At 35.6% G+C, this 16,364-nt stretch overlaps 1 protein-coding gene across 18 annotated transcripts in view; it reads right to left on the reverse strand.

The window, feature by feature from the left end:
- The window catches only part of DMD (dystrophin), a 1,120,784-nt gene that overhangs the window by 336,528 nt on the left and 767,892 nt on the right, over positions 1 to 16,364 (reverse strand). The gene's annotated exons all lie outside the window — the stretch shown is intronic.

Consider the following 16,364-nt stretch of genomic DNA (forward strand, 5'->3'; position numbering starts at 1 on the left):
CCTAACAGTCCCAGACCCTGAGGACATCACCAGCCCTGTTGACTATTCCCCACAGCTCTCCTCACCCTGTCCATGACCCTGCTGAGCTGGGCTCACCAGCAGGCCCACATCCCATCCCCAGGAAGGTGCTCAGTGCCCAGGCCTGGGGATTCCCCTGGGAATTCCAGCTGCTCTGCTGCTGGGCAGGCAGTGGGATGAGCCCAGGCTGCCAAGCTCTGCTCTGAAGGGCCCCCAAGGGAACCCCCCAATGGCCCTGGTCCACAGGGAGTACCCTGGTCCTGAGGGTCCTCAGCAGCTGTAACAAGGATGGTGCAAACCTGAACACTTACTGGTCCCTCCCAGGTTTTCTTCACCATTTCCTTCCCCTCAACATTTTCTAGACATGAGGAAATGCAAAGGCTCTTCCACAAGTTTTTCTAGATCATTGCCATGCATTTGATCTGACTGGGTTTGCAGTCACAATAACATTAACAGTCAAGTTCCACCATCAGGAACTGAAAATTCAAATCCAGAAAAACTTGGCTAGGGAAGGGACTCCAGACTAATCACAGTACTATTGTTAAGAAGAGTTACTGTTTCTGTAGCTGTAACAAATTTTGGCTGCTCAATATTTATTTGTACTCTACTTTCCATATTGAAATTTGAATCATGACTTATCACTTGCACACATATAAATAAGCTATATCTCCTTTTAAAATTTAGAGGAAAAAAATTACTGACTAATGGTAGCATCCAACCACACATTGTCCATAAAAGAAGACAACATTTAATGATCCTTTTCATAATCCTTAATTTATGCCAATAGTAGTATGCACAACACATAAAAACTATGATATTTCATTTCTACATATTACATGAACAGTTGAAAATATAATCTTTAGGAATTCTAAATATATTTCATTTTTATGGACTGATTGTAGGTTTAATTTTCTATAACTAGGTAACAGATACATGATGTATTTAATTGTTAGTTCACCAACTCCTCCTTTTTCATAATTTTCTAGAGTTACATTAACTAATCTTTTGTACTCTGATCCTTAAAATCAATGTTTTTGACCTAAACCAAAATGCATTATGCAAGAGTAGCCAATTTAGTATGATGATTCATTTGAGATTTATGAGGAAACAAAAATAGAGATAAAAGTCCAGGGAAAAGAGGTTTCCTCAATATCTTGTCATTCATTTGGACACTATTGAAATTATTAAATATCACATTTGTTAGAGCAGCAACTTATTTTTGATTGCCACACATTAATTCTAACATCATCTAAAACCATCACAAAAAAATTCTTAAAAACTGCACAACTGACATTAAAATGATGCAGTAATTTTGAGGGAGCCCTTTGCCTTGTTCTCTGCCTGATGGGATAGCCTCTTGTCAAATTCTGCCCTGGAGAAAGCTTCCAGCAATTTCAAGTCCATTTTCTAGGTGACACCCTATTAATATGGGTTGAGAGGCAAGAGGGTAGCTCCAGGATACTGCTCCATCATTCAGTTCCCAAGGTGAACAATAAGTAACAAACATAACATGGCCTCCAATGGTTCTCTCACAAAAAAGGGACTGCAATGATTGTCTAAACTGTGCAGGATGCAAGAGAATACCACACTCCCAGCAGGGTCTGATGTCAGCTCTTGATTGCACAGGCCAGGCTACTACTAAGATTAATAGCAGTTGTCCCTGCTTGTGCCTGTTGGGTTTTAAAGAACACCATAGATTTTTAAGAGTGTCAATTCAAGATGCCCACTCCTTTGCCACGCTTGCTTTGCTTGCTGTGGGAGGATGCAGTACTATCTGTGGGAGACAGCACCGACTCTACTGGAATTGCACAATTTATGAACTGCTCGTGAAATAGATTGCAATGCTGCTCCTGGGCTGGGTGATGAATATGCTAATTGAAGTTCTCATACATATGGCAAATTAAAATACATCATCATCAGGGACTGTTGTTTCTCAAACATGTACAAACAACAGGAATGAGAGACCACCATTTTTCCATGACGTACTATTACCAATTTTCAGTAGTGTTAAAATGCATCTGAACTGATGAAAGGCTACTGCTGAATAAGTCACATTAGCTTTTGCATTTCCAACAACATGTCAGTTCAACCTGCTGAGCAAATTTGCAGGCTGAAAAAGTGGCATGGACTTGTCTACAGCCCCATCTGGACTATGAAAGTCTGTTTATATAACTCAGAATTTAGAAAATTCATACTCCCTAGTGGAAACCAATATACTGAGTAAACCTCTGGTGTGTATGCCAGTGAAAGAGAAAGTTTGATGGCTTGGCATATGTTATTTCAGGAGCTGGTAACTATCCTAGCAGATACAGACAGGCTGTTTGACATATGCTGCACATATACTAGGAGGCCCAGACAGATATCTATAAAAGTACCTGCAACATTTCAGACTGTGTATTGGTATATATTAAGAATCACAAGCACTGATTCACCTCTGGTAACTCTGGTAAAACTTTTGTGATCAATTTCCCAGGGAGATTATGTCCATAGGACATTTTCTTCAGGGACAGTAGGAGATGTTCAGTATGATTAAACCTGTGTCTTCAAGGTAAAGTGCAACACAAAGATGAAAACCTAATCACAACCTTCAAATAAAAAAAATTATAAATTTGAAACTAACATAATGAATTGTTTTCAAAGTCATGACCTCTTTTTTATTGAGACAGTACATTAAATGAAGGTTAAAGAAGAGAATTTATTCACAGGAAAAGAGAAGCAGCAAGCAATAATCCCTCACTTAACTGGTTCAGACAAGGCAGTGATATTAAACAAGCAATTAAACTAAATCTAAAAAAATCTGGAGCACTTTAATTTCAAAATTACTTTTTCAAAAATAATTAGATATAAATCCTTATGTATATTTTACCTAATTACAGAAAATTACATTTTTTAATGTTTTTCTTGTCTTTTAGATGAGGGAGAGTATAACTTGTAACCAGAACTCTTTGAAGTTCGATTTTGTCATTTATACACAGAAAAAGCTCCAGCAATCTGAAATATTCACACCTATCTTTCAGGTTCCTATTCACAGACATTTTAGGGGAAAAGCTATAAACAAATGGTGACGTTCTGACTGCCTCATTTTTTTAACCACAAGTAAAGTGGAAGTAGGTAGAAAATGTGAATATATTCCCATCTTCAAGAATTCTCATTCTAAATAAGTGACCTCATTTTTTCTTTTGACTCAGCTTTGTACATTCCCATTCACAGAGCAGACTAACAAGCCAAACTACCACAAAGAAGAATGGTTGAAGGAGACTTAATTAAAATACATCAAAGTTGAGCTAAACCACAGTGAGCATCAGATTTTGATGGTAGGTCAGACAGCAGAGTCAACAGCATTCTTAGATATTTGTATAATATTATTAGAACACATTCAAGATACACTATTAGCAGTTCTGTGGGCATACTGAGGTGGAACCTAATCTACCAGGGAAAAACACAGTTGCCAGTATTTAAATTTCCTGAATAAAGACTTCAATTAATCTTGATAAAATTCAAGGAAGGAGGGGGAGGTTTGTACTGCTGCTTTTTATTTTAAGTATCTCTTTATAGACAGAAAAGTCTATGCAAACATCTAAGAATGTAACTTCACCTTCCTGTCTGAGGCTTTTACTCAAAACCAAAACAAAGTAAAACCCAAGTAATTAAATTTAAATACCATCCCATTAGTGGCATAGGTAGAAGTTGAGTGTAAAATTGCTTTAGGACTCAGAATATTATATAAATAGTAGAAAAGAAATGTTATGCACCTGCCTCTAAAAATGCTATTTTAAGGAGTAAATAACCATTCTTTGCCCCATAACTTTAAATATATATCTTCTTTTCAATGCACAACTCAAAGTATGATCCCAGGAAGCTATCTGCACAGAGTAATGAGCATTGTGAGATACATTCAGGTTTTTTTTTTTAAATTACAGTATGCAAAGACAGCTGTGTGATTTTAACGAGACTGGAAAATTTATACAATTGTAGGTCTTGACTTATGTGAAAAATTTTTGAGGTACTTCAGAGGATGAACATTATTTCAGGAAAAAGGGCATTACATGAAGGACCTCTTCCTTCTAAAGGTGCAACAATTCAATTTTTAGAGTTCATAACTACTTTCTAAACCTATAAGTGAAGTCTTTGTACAGTTTGTAAAATATGCAGACACTGTATCTATAAAGATCTGGTGTTCTTTTAATCACTGTGCTCTCTGCAGTATCTCTTATTCCTGGTATTGGAAAAGGGATGTAGAGAAAAGAAAAAGGAAATCCTCTGCAAAGAGTGGAACTAAGTAGGACCCAAATTTAAACTATGCAAAGTGCCTGAAATAACAGTATCCACCATTTTGCAGAGTGAAAGAATGTTTTTCTCCAAACCACTGTTTCTTTTTGGCTATCAGAGATCTGCGAGCTTTCTCTGTCTATTTAAAGGAAATAAAACATAGTAATTTTTTCCCTACACAGAGAAATCACTATCTATCCATTGAACCTGTCCATCCTGGAAAGGAAATTTCCTGGAGGTACTGAAGATTGATGAAATCATTACCTGCAAAGAAATGCCTGCAGATACAGCACATGAAGAGAATTTGGCTATGGCGGTCATATACCAATAAAGCACATTTAATCATCCAGTTGGATGGTGAAAAGGTCCAGTAAAGTTAATTCTTTGAGATTGGATATGATTCATAATGTTTTATTTTGAGACTGGAAAGAGCACAGAATGTTTCTTTTCCATCTAGACTTGCAGATCCTGTTTTACTTCCAGTACATAATACAAAAGAGGTAACAACAAACCCAGGAGAACTGACACAGAAGAAGGAAATCTGGCACAAAGACATAGCGAGAAATTCTTGCAAGAAAACAAGAGAAGTCCTGATAATAATCCAAGCTCTCTCTTAGTTATGTGGTCCTATAGATGCTGAAGGATAGCTGCTTAAGAGGAAGAAAAGTTACTTAGATTGACACAGTATCAGATATGGACTACCACTCTAAGCATCTTGATGGGCAAGCGAAATTTTGTGATAATTATAATGGTATTAAATCACAAAAATTGTATATTTCTTCTTGTAAACAGAAAAGAAAGAAATTGTAATTACTTCTGTCTCGTTGCACAAGTAATGACAGCTTTATTCCCTAAACCAAATGAAAAATCATTTAACTTTGGGTGAAGGCTTTTATTTATGTCACCATTTAATTCTCGGATCTGTATACTTTTTTCTCTTAGGTCAGGGCTTATATGCAATTTTTCCTCCTTTTTTCAAGTTTAGTAAATAAAGAATTATTTTCAGAGGAGTTTCTGGCTACAAAAGGAAATGAGAAAAATAATTTAAAAATCTATTGCTGTTCTAACATTGGTTTGTTGATTTGTAATGTTTTCAGATTTGCCTGTCTTCTGGTATTAGTTATTAATACATCATTTAGAAAGAATTCTCATGTGGATATATTTCTGCAGTTTATCTTCCATTAATTGCAGGGGCACGTATTACTGGAAGACATGTTAAAGACTGCCCCAGCATGTTGCTTCAGCAACAGAAGCAGGAATAGATTTCAGTAAATGGAATTAACCTTGTTATAGTTAGGAAAATATGCAGTTTGCATATTTCCAGCTGCCAGGTTTGCAGCTGCAAATGGCTAAGTTGTAACCACACTCTGGATTTTTATTTTAAAATTCTATCAGAATGTTTTCAGAAGTCTATATTTTTAAAATGTCACCCGTTCACGTCACTCTGAACGAATTAAAAGTCTAATTACAAAGTAAGGAATGGAAAGCAATGCTACTTAGCAGTGCCTGGTGTTAAACAATAGCTGCAGCATAGATTTACATGGATGTACTGGGTATTGCTGGGGTGAAGTTAATTATTTTCACAGCAGCCTGTATGGTGGTATGGTTTGCATTTATGATGAAAACAGTGTTGGTAACACAGAGATGTTTTAGGAATTGCTGAGCAGTGCTCACACAGGGTCAACTCCTCTGTTTCTTATGCAGCCCCACTAGTAAGTAGGCTGGGGGTGCACAAGAAGCTGGGAGAGAATGCATCTGGGATAGCTGATCCCAACTGACCAGAGGAATATTCCATACTGTATGATGACATGCTCAGCAATAAAAGCTGTGGGGAAGATGAAGGAAGTAGTGGTGGCATTTGTCTTCTCAAGTAACTTCCCAAGCTCTGCTGTCCGGGGGATGGCTGAACACCTGCCTGCCCATGGGGAGTGGTCCATGAATTCTTTGCTTTCCTTTGCCTCTGAGGGCAGGTTTGGCCTCAGTTAATGATTTTTCTCACTTTTACCCTTTTCCTCCCACAGAGGAAAAGTAAGCAAATGACTGGGTGGGGTTGATGTGCCCACTGAGGTTAACCCACAAAAATAGTTTAGAATGAACTCAACACAGCAGTAATCATCTTTCACGGCAGAAGTTGTCATATTTAGCAGGCTGACTCACTTTGCAAGAGTATCTCCCAGGAGTTAAGCTTTACAGCAGTTCTGTTGTATGCACAAGGAATACAACAGAACTGAGTGCTTTCCACATTATCTCTAACTTTAATGTAAAAGGGAGCTAAGATTCTTTAAAGTGAAAGCTTTTATTTTTACTTAAAAAATCCAACAAAACCCCCTCAAATATAAATTCAAGAAAACTTACTAAAATATCCATTAGCTACAAAAAAATTTCATAGGACTACCAATATACAAAAAACCTGAACATTCCTTGGCTCTGGTATTTACTACATAGCAACCAATTCAAAGCAAATTAAGCCAAAACTAATAGGATATTGTAGAGATATAAGCAGTCATTTGTATGGGTGTCTCTTCAGGTTCCAGTACTTTAAGTTGTATGTGATCAGTAGAGGAAAATATATAATCTTACAGAAAAGGAGTTACTGATTAATAAATAACATGCTATTATCAAAAAGAACAATGCCCAAGAGGTTCCAGGAACTGTGTATTGAAGACAAAGAAGGCTTTAAGTAAAGAAAAGAGCATATAAAAATGAACACAAATGGTGAGATGTTAGAAAACTGTATTTTCTGAATATGAAATATCCTATCTATGAAAACCTAGCTACACTGAAGAAAGCTGTAGCTTTGGTATTGACTTCAATAAAGCCTTGGCAAACTGTTTTGTAGTTTCTGTAAGTTTCCTCCTATTTATTTGATCATTTATATTAATCACATTTTTTTGCTGGGACTCTGAACTCTATCTGAGCTGTTATTAATATCACAAGAAAGGAGGAAGCCAGAAGACAAAGCTGGGGTACCACACCCCAGTAACTTCTAAGCAACTCACTTGCACTCCTACACTTTCAAAAACCAAATCACATCTTGATTTACTAGTCATTCATTATTTTCTAGAAATGCTACCACACATGAAATACTTGATCACCTTTGAAAATATTTCTGCCCCTGGAACACAAAAATATCCTAAGGCTCTGAAGGCTGTTAGAGATTAAACAATTTACAACATATATTCATTAGAAAGTTTTGCCACCTTTTCACAATCCCTTTGCAGCTAATATATTTTAATTTTCTTGCATTTGGAAAAGATTTTTTTTTTTTTTTGGAACATATCTGAATACAGATTCCTCAAAATCTAAATGCTTGAAGCTCACAAAGAAGACATTCATTGTGCAAGTTGTTCCTTATAGCCCATAAAATAATATATGGAAAAAGGCAATAATTGATTTATGCACAGAATCTCTTAGTCTAGTTCTGTGAGTTGATTAAATTGACATTTACTGTAGATCTTAGTAATGCATCAAAAATAGGAGTAATTTAAATCATCCAACAATATTTTATCATCAGAAGTTTTCACAGTTCAACTTTTGGCCAAATTGAACACAGTAAGATAAATCTCTGGGGTACATACTCTTCATGCACTCATGTGGATGAAGTATACTGCATTTCGTTGCATATGAAAATTGCCATTTAAGAGCATTAGCAAAATGAAAAGGTAGACGTATCAATAAAGAGTTAAAATCTGGATTATGGGGCCCAGTTTGTCAAACAGAAACTGACAAAAAAAAAAGCTGATGGAAGGAAAAAAACAGCAAATTCCAGCCAGCCCTTCCCTTCTCTTGCCTGGGTGAATTTTATTTTATTTGTCTACAACTAGGTTTGCTACTCCTCAGCCATGGTCTTCTCATGTTCTAACTGGAGGTTGTTGAGTATATAATGAAGTGATTGACAAGAGCTGACAGCTTTCCTATTGTCATTCAACACTTATCAAGGACAAAACCCAAATAAAAACTATTTTTAAGAATAGTTACTTAATTTTTTAATGGTGGCCTATTTTTATCTGCAAAAAATGAGCACAATATGCTATTTTAAATATATAGCAAGTGCCCACCATGAACAGTAAACAGGCATAAATATTCATCCAGAAAGAGTTTGAAACTTCTTTGGCAGTATAGGCAAAAATGAAGGTTGTGATAAGCTTGGAAAAGAGGACTAATATATAGAGGAATACAGAATGGGTAAGTGATGACACAGAAGATATGGAGGTAATAAAGGCAAAAAAATAGGGTAACTGAGTAAGTAAGGAGAAAGGACCAGTGAGATTTCAAGAAGATTTGGAGACAATGTAGTTGGAAAACATGAAGAGGTTTTTAATACAGTTTGGAGAAGAAGATTTGGATTCCAGTCACCTAGAAGTGGGAACAAAAATTTCTGCATTTTGACAACTCATTCCCACTCCAGAATGTAATTTTCTCTCCATTCCTTAAAATACAGGGACTTCTATTTCTGTTCATCCCCTCCTCATTCGCATCCTCTTCAGTCACCTACGTCAGTCAGATTCCCCCCCAAAGGGAATTCTTCCAGGGGAAATGACAGCAGTGAAAAAAAGATCAGGAGGAACTCCTTGGAAGTGCAGCTTTAATTTCCTATGGCTGGAGGAGGTGCTCCTACTCCTACAGATTTTAGGCTGTGGAGGAGTAGGCACTTCTACCTCCCTCCTTTCCCCCTCCCCTGTCCTCATGTCCTTTCTTCCATCCCAGCCCTCCTGAAGAGCTATGGAGCACCACCAGCATCCCAGGCCATTTGATCCCAAAGATTTAATCATTGCAATTGCAAAGAATTTGTGGAAATAAGGTATTAAATGCAAATAAACACCACATGTATTTATTCAGTTACAATAGGCATATTATTAAAATAAAATCCAGAAATTCAGAAGAAAAAAAAAATCTAAGGACTGTTAGGTTAATGTATCCATTTAGAGCACTGCAGCATCTTCAACCAGAAGAAGACAGAGGTATACAAAATCGAGGTTGGGACAATATCTGCATTTTTCATTTACTATGAAGTATTATTCTATGTGCCTTTTACACTTGCTGGCATTGTGAAAAACAAACAAACAAACAAAACCAACAACAACAATAAAAACCAAAACAGCACTTTGACCCAAATTAGTTAACAAGTTAATTGACCAATTTGAAAAATATTAATTCTACAATCAAAAACTAAGTGTAGATCTTGGGAATGTAACAGAAACCTCAAAAGGAGGGAAAAAAAAAATCACTTAAAATGTGTTATTTAATAAAATCTTAGCCATGAAAGTACAATCACAAGCCCTGTATGCCACAGTGCAGGAGACGTCTGCCTCTTGAAAAATTCAAGGGGTCAAATTTAGATAAAGAGATGCCATCAAGAAGGATTTTTACCTGACACTCATTGTCTGGATGGTTCATTGCTATCAAGGTCTTACATATATAGCCAGTGAACATGCAACTACCCAAAGCAGGCCAAAGGCATTTGTCCTGAAACTCTCCACCATCTTTAGCTCCTCACCTCTGGTAAGGAGAATTGGTTTTCATGTGATTATCCAGAAAAGATATTAAATCTCATAATAATACCTATATGCCCTGAATGGAAAATCAGTCAAATTTGAAAAGACAGTGATTGAAAATGAAGTATCAGCCTTCTGCCCAGTTAGTTTCTAGCTATACTGATGTTAGCTGTAGCTCTTTAATTCCCTGCATGAACACAGAGCTTTTTTAAAATTATCTATATTTACTGTTTGGACAAACATTTAAAGAAAAGTTTGAAATACTTAGGGGTTTTTGAGTTTGTTTTCCAAAATAATGTGAGTTATTAGTTTTAGAATTTCCTTTTTGAAATGTACTTGAATTCATCTCACATGATGGAACTCAGGAGAAATAATTTCAACATAAAGTTCACTTGGGAGGACATAGACTGGGAATTTCTAAAAATATCCAGTATTCAAGCAGTTTTCAAGCATAGGAGACTGAGAAAAGGAAGTTGGGATTCAAAATGTTTTCCTATTTATTTTTGTGCAGTGCTTTCAGCATCCTCATCAAAGTTCTTTTTGTTACACTGAATTTGCTGTACAGGAATCAGAGAATTATTACATTATTTCACATTATTCACAGGAGAGGGTGATCAGGCATTGGAATGGGCTGCTCAGGGAGGTGGTGGATTCTCTGTCCCTGGAGGTTTTCAAGAAGAGACTGGATGTGGCACTCAGTGCCATGGTCTGGTAACCACAGTGGCAGTGAATTAAGGGTTGGACTTGATGATCTCAGAGATCCTTTCCAACCCAACTGATTCTGTGATTCTGTAATAACTTCACATATCTGATTGACTAAATTGACTAAATTATTTATTGTATATATTGTATAGTATTTAGTTTTAGGTTTTTATTTTTAGTTTAGTATTTATTGCATAGCATATAGTATATATTGTATAGTATTTATTGTCTAAATCCTAATTGACTGAAAATAAACCCCAAAGTACCACAATATTCATCAAGTTCAGAATGCTGGCTCTAGTTTTTTTCATATTCTTTGTTTCCTGCACTACCAGTAGTCAAAACTTGGAATCATACGATATAAGATGTTGGTGAGATTTGAATATTTTTTAGGGCATTTTTTAATCCAATAAAAAGTTACTGTTCAATTCATTGTACAGCCCTTTTCCTCTTTCAGAACTTTAGTTTTAAAGTGGGATTAACTAAATAAAATTCCACTGTGTCTCAGAAACTTAGAAATGTTTCTACAGATGAATATTCATTTGCAACTGTTATTAACTGAATATTGCTATTAGCAATAAAAGTTAGCAAAAGTACTATGCAGTTGTTTTCTTGGTTAACTAAGGAATTTTTCTCTGAAATGCATTTCTGCATAAAAAAATAAATAAAAAGAATGATGATGTTATATTAAGCTAATCTAACAGCACATGTACATATTGGATATAAGTGGTTGGCTTTTTACTATAAAAAAAACCCTTTAAGTCCTGCATAAAGTATTTTCCTAAAGCCTTACCACTCGACAAATGTTATTTGAACTACATCTAAAAAGTGCAATCTGACTGCAACAGATTGCAGAATGTTAATTTTATCTTAGTCACAGTTGTGGTAAATTGTGATAGGAAAACTTCTAGTTCCATTTTGTCTCATCCAGTCATTTTGATTTTCAAATATTTAAGAAAGCCCTATTACTCTAGTTCTCTTATGCTGAAACCTGACTTCTGAGTCTAATAATTCTTTAAAGCCTTCTTGGGTTCTTCCTGTAAAGACTGGGAAAAGACTGGGAATATCTAATTAAAATTCTCAGTGTTTCAGGGTCCTATCATACATAGAATTGGGATAAAACAGGACTATGAGGAAATAAATACTTAAAAGAAAAGAAAATTGAGAGAAATAAATAAAAAAAAAAAAAAGTTGGTTAGGCTTTGTGAAGTTATTTTAAGCTGACAAACAAGTAATGAAGCACCACTTGCTACTCTCCCTTCCAGGATTACCCTTATTCTTTTTCTTGCAGGTGAAATAAACAAATCTCAGCATAATAGTAGGAGGAAATAAAGGTCATTGTTTGCACAACTTCCTTTAGCCACAATTCTGGAGCTCCACAGACTGCTGATGCCATAGGCAAAGCTGTTTCAAAGTGTAAAGTATAGATCTATATCAACATCCTCCAAATAACATAACCCTAAAAGGTGTAAGCATATTAAATTTAGATGGCTGGATCAGAGTGAGTACATTTAAAAGTGCTCATATCCTTAAATATTCCATTAAAGATACAATGCAGAAGTGACTATATGTTCCATTATAGCAACATTTGCCACCTACTTAGACTCTGATTAGCTGACTTAGCCAAAATAAGCTTCTGATTAAAGATAACCACATTATTATCAGGACCACAGAAATAATTGTTTTGACCACAGCAATAATTGCTTTTTGAACTAGTACTAATTAGATACCTTATATTTGCTTTCTTGTCTGAATTAGAACAGATGTTTAGCAAACAGAGTTTAGGAGAAAACTTGATTACTGTCTATTAATGCAGTATTTCAATTCACTCTAGTTTGGCAAATAAAGCAGTGACAAAAAGATGAAGATAAACTCAGCCAAGGAAAAATGCACGGGTTTTTCACTCAGCTGCCGGAGTAATTTACCACAAGATGTGGGAGACTGTCTATACCCATGTGTTAGAAACAAATCTTGCTTTGGACGGTTTGTTTCTGAGAAAGGTTTGATGCAGTTTAAGGAGGAAATAATTCAGAAAAATCATGGGGTTACTTTATAGAGTAGGTCTGACTGGGTGATTAGAACTCTATCTTCAGACCCTATATCAAACCAACTATTCTAATTCTATGCAGATCTCTGCTAGGTGACAAATAGTTCTGCTCAAAGTCAGCTGCAGGGTTGCCACATATCCTGCAATAGCTGTAACTCTCTAAAACAAGTCTTCATATAAAAATATTCCAACTATGCTTGTTCTAAAGGATTTTGTCTAAATTAATATTCATAACAAAATGAATACCAGGCAGAATGTTTGTCAGTGATGTCAAAGGTTAAAGAAGAGGGTGAAGACAATCCTATAAAAAGTTTGTGCACCTCAGTAACTGCTGAAGAACTAGCTCTCAAGTCCAGTACCTGATGCTCTTAGATGCCTATCCACCTCCTCACAAATTTCTGGCACAAAGAATTTATGAAGTACCATGGGAAACATATTTCAAAATACTATGAAACTGCCACAGGCTACGCTCGGAGAACCCAAAAAGCAATGCAGAAGTGGAGCTAGTGCTGTTTGGATTGAAATCCAGACAGATCTGAAAAGGCTAAATAAAACTTCCTTATGTCAAGTGACTCACTGAGAGACAGCATCTCATATCATCCATGTTATCGTGCACGACTTGGCACTGAGAGGATATGGTTGCATTAACACTTGAAAAGCAGATATTACTTCCTAGGATTCAAGTTTACTTATGTGACTAAGAACTATGGCAATATAACCAGAATGCCCATTAAATTTGAATGCACAGGAGGTACAAAACACTCTTCTAAGTGTGGATTTTTATTGACAAAGAAAGAATAAGCTGCTGAGAAAAAAATAAAGTTGCTTAACATAAACTGCAAGCAAGACTAGGAAAATGGGTCTCACTCTGGCTATGTGTCTCTAGTTCTGAGATAAGTACTGGTAAAAAAAGTACCAGCACATAAAAAACGAGCATATAGTAAGAGCTGAACTTCAACACACCTACACTGAAGGCTAAATCCAATGGCTATAGCTACAACATCAATAAGGGAGACAGCAGTGCTGGGAGAAGCTGTACTGTAAACAAAGCTGTACTGTTAAGTATTTCTATCTTTTTCTGTGTTATGATGTAGACAATTTTCATAGTATTTTTGTTGCACCATTTTGCAAAACTTGAAAGTTGATATGATTTCATCTTAAGTTTGTGAAGTCTGAATACTAAATCATCCAGCAGAGGTATCAGAATAATAACTCCAGGTCACTGTGCATGCACAGATAAGTCATACTCTTAGGTTGGAAAACTAAAATAGTTCATAGAGTTGTAAAAGACAATATGAAATATAAACTACATGCATGAGAAGCTGCATTGAAGATGCACTGCAAATTTGGAAGTGTTCTGGTGTTTACAAGTATCAAGAGAGTCAAGAAATCCTTATAGATGTAGATTTTTATGCCTTCCTCATGCAAATACATAAGTATTTCACAGAAAAAGTCTGTGTCATGTTATTATAGAGGAAGCACATAATGTCAATGTGGTAAAAAATACTCAACACGAAGAAAGAACTAAGATCTAACCTAATTGGTAGCTTGCAAGTATTCATTCAATGCTGATCTATTTGGATAGGCTTCTTATATTTTTTAAAATTAAAAAAAAAAAGTACTAAAGAATAATCAACATAAATGAATCAAATACTTCTACAGATGTTTTTCAAATCCTGAGAATAAAGAATATTGTCTCTACCCATATTTATTGAGAAATTCTGTAAACCACAGGCAAAAATTAGGGGGCCTAACTGGAAGCCTGGGTTCTATCTATGGCACTGCATTCTCTTTATTATGGTAGAAGAAATTATGAAGACAAATTATATTGGTATCAAATATATATGGTTTAGAGATCCATGCTGTAATTCTTCGAAGTAAGCTTAGAGGTATAATAGAAGAGTGGTATGAAAGAAAAAAAATGCTGAGTTAGCAAGGGATGTATTTTATAGTAAATAGTGTTATAAAGTGCAATATATTTCTTGGGACTAAATAAATATTAAAAAGTCTGTGCCAAAAATGTAATGGTATTCACATTTTTAGAAACAGTTCTGTTGCTTTTGAAAGTGAAATATTTTTGAATTTTAGAGGCAATGTTGCCTCAAGACTGAAATAACACAAAGCAAGTATTCCAGAGATCACAGGGCTAGTAAGTTCCCCAGCATATTCCTTGGTCACCATAAGGTCCTACTACTCCACAAGGGTGTCCAAGGGTCATGCTGGACTTGCCCTATCTTTTTATATCTGCATCTAATCTTCTGTTTCCTAATTGGATTACAGTGCAGTAAAAAGGCCTATCTGCTTTTGTACGTAGTTTTGAGTTCGAGTCTAGGAAAAAACTGCTATTAAGCACCTGGAAACATTTGGTAGGGCTGAAGGAAGCTGATACGATGCTACGTAATTATTCACCTTCAAGTACCTCTTCAATAAAGGCTTAGTAAATGTGAGGGAACAGACACAGAGCCTTTTCTTAAATAAGCAGTCACTTCATATTACTTTATAACAGTTTGAATTCAGTACTGCAAGCCAGAGTACAAGGGCAGAGGTGTAAGAACTGAACAACTGCTAAACTGTAGAATCATAGAAACATTTTTATTTGAAAAGACCTTTAAGATCATCAAGTCTGTTAACCTGCTGCGTCAATGAGAGATTTTTGCATTATTAGTGGTCCTACTGCCCCAAGAGTGGGTGCTATGGTACCCATAACCTCATGTAATATGGAAGCACTCGGTTAGCACCCTGGGTCGATATCATATAGATCCATAAAGCTATGATCTGAAAGTAGAAGGAGACTTCACGTCAAATGACACAGAAAATGAACACTGACAGTGACACCAAATCTTTCCCTTCCATATAACCACTGAACTGGAAACACATTGGAACTGGAAAACAAAAGAGACTGAAGAAACCTTCATGGCTGAGGAGGAATGTGAAGAACATCACCTTGCAAGCTGAGCAATAGGATGAAGAAGATTGACAGAAATTTCTTAACCTTAAAAAAGTTAGGAGAATCCTATTTGTCTTCAGAAATACTTAACACATAGCCTTTACTGTAAGAGATTTTCTACTTGAAATAAATTACAGTCCAGGTAAACTATCAGTCAACAGCATTTTAAGATGTTAAATATGTGTTTTTAAAAAGCAATCCAGATAGAAAACATGCAGACAAAAGCTAATACACTTCATATGCTGACAGCACTTACAACAGAATAAACATGTAAACAAACTATCTCATCTAAAAGCAAAATTGGTCAAACTTTAAATCTAAGTGATCTAAATCTATCCATGAAAGAAATATGGTGGGGTCTTTAACAGAAATAAAGTTTATTTCCTTTTCTTGGGAGGTCTTCATTGTTCCTCCACCTATCTGAACACAGATGATTTCACCCCATCACTTCAGGAGTACAATTTTTTTTTTTCTGTTCTTTTAGCAGTTTTTCAGAAATATTCCTGTCACATCACCATAAGAGGTGAAAGACTCGTGCAGATATTTTCTTTCACAAGCTGTATGAAAAAAATACTCCTATTTCTGTAGTAATTTATCCCTGCTTTTATTTTACATAAACCTTCATGTCAGAATCATTTTAGAAATGATGGAAACAGAATGGAAAAACATAAGAAAAAATTGATGAAATATCTAAAAATTTTGTTAAAATACAGGGATTAAAGATGGATAATGTTCCTGAAAGCAAAAATTCATCACTTATTCAATATAAATACAAATACAAATAAATCTGCAAAGAGCTATACTAATTTTATGTTTTAAAAAGGGAATGAATTTCATTGCTGAACTCTTTCTGTCATTTATAGGACAGAAACAGGACTTGAGATTC

The sequence above is a fragment of the Heliangelus exortis genome, chromosome 1 (genome assembly GCF_036169615.1).
Source record: "Heliangelus exortis chromosome 1, bHelExo1.hap1, whole genome shotgun sequence".
Lineage (NCBI taxonomy): Eukaryota > Metazoa > Chordata > Aves > Apodiformes > Trochilidae > Heliangelus > Heliangelus exortis.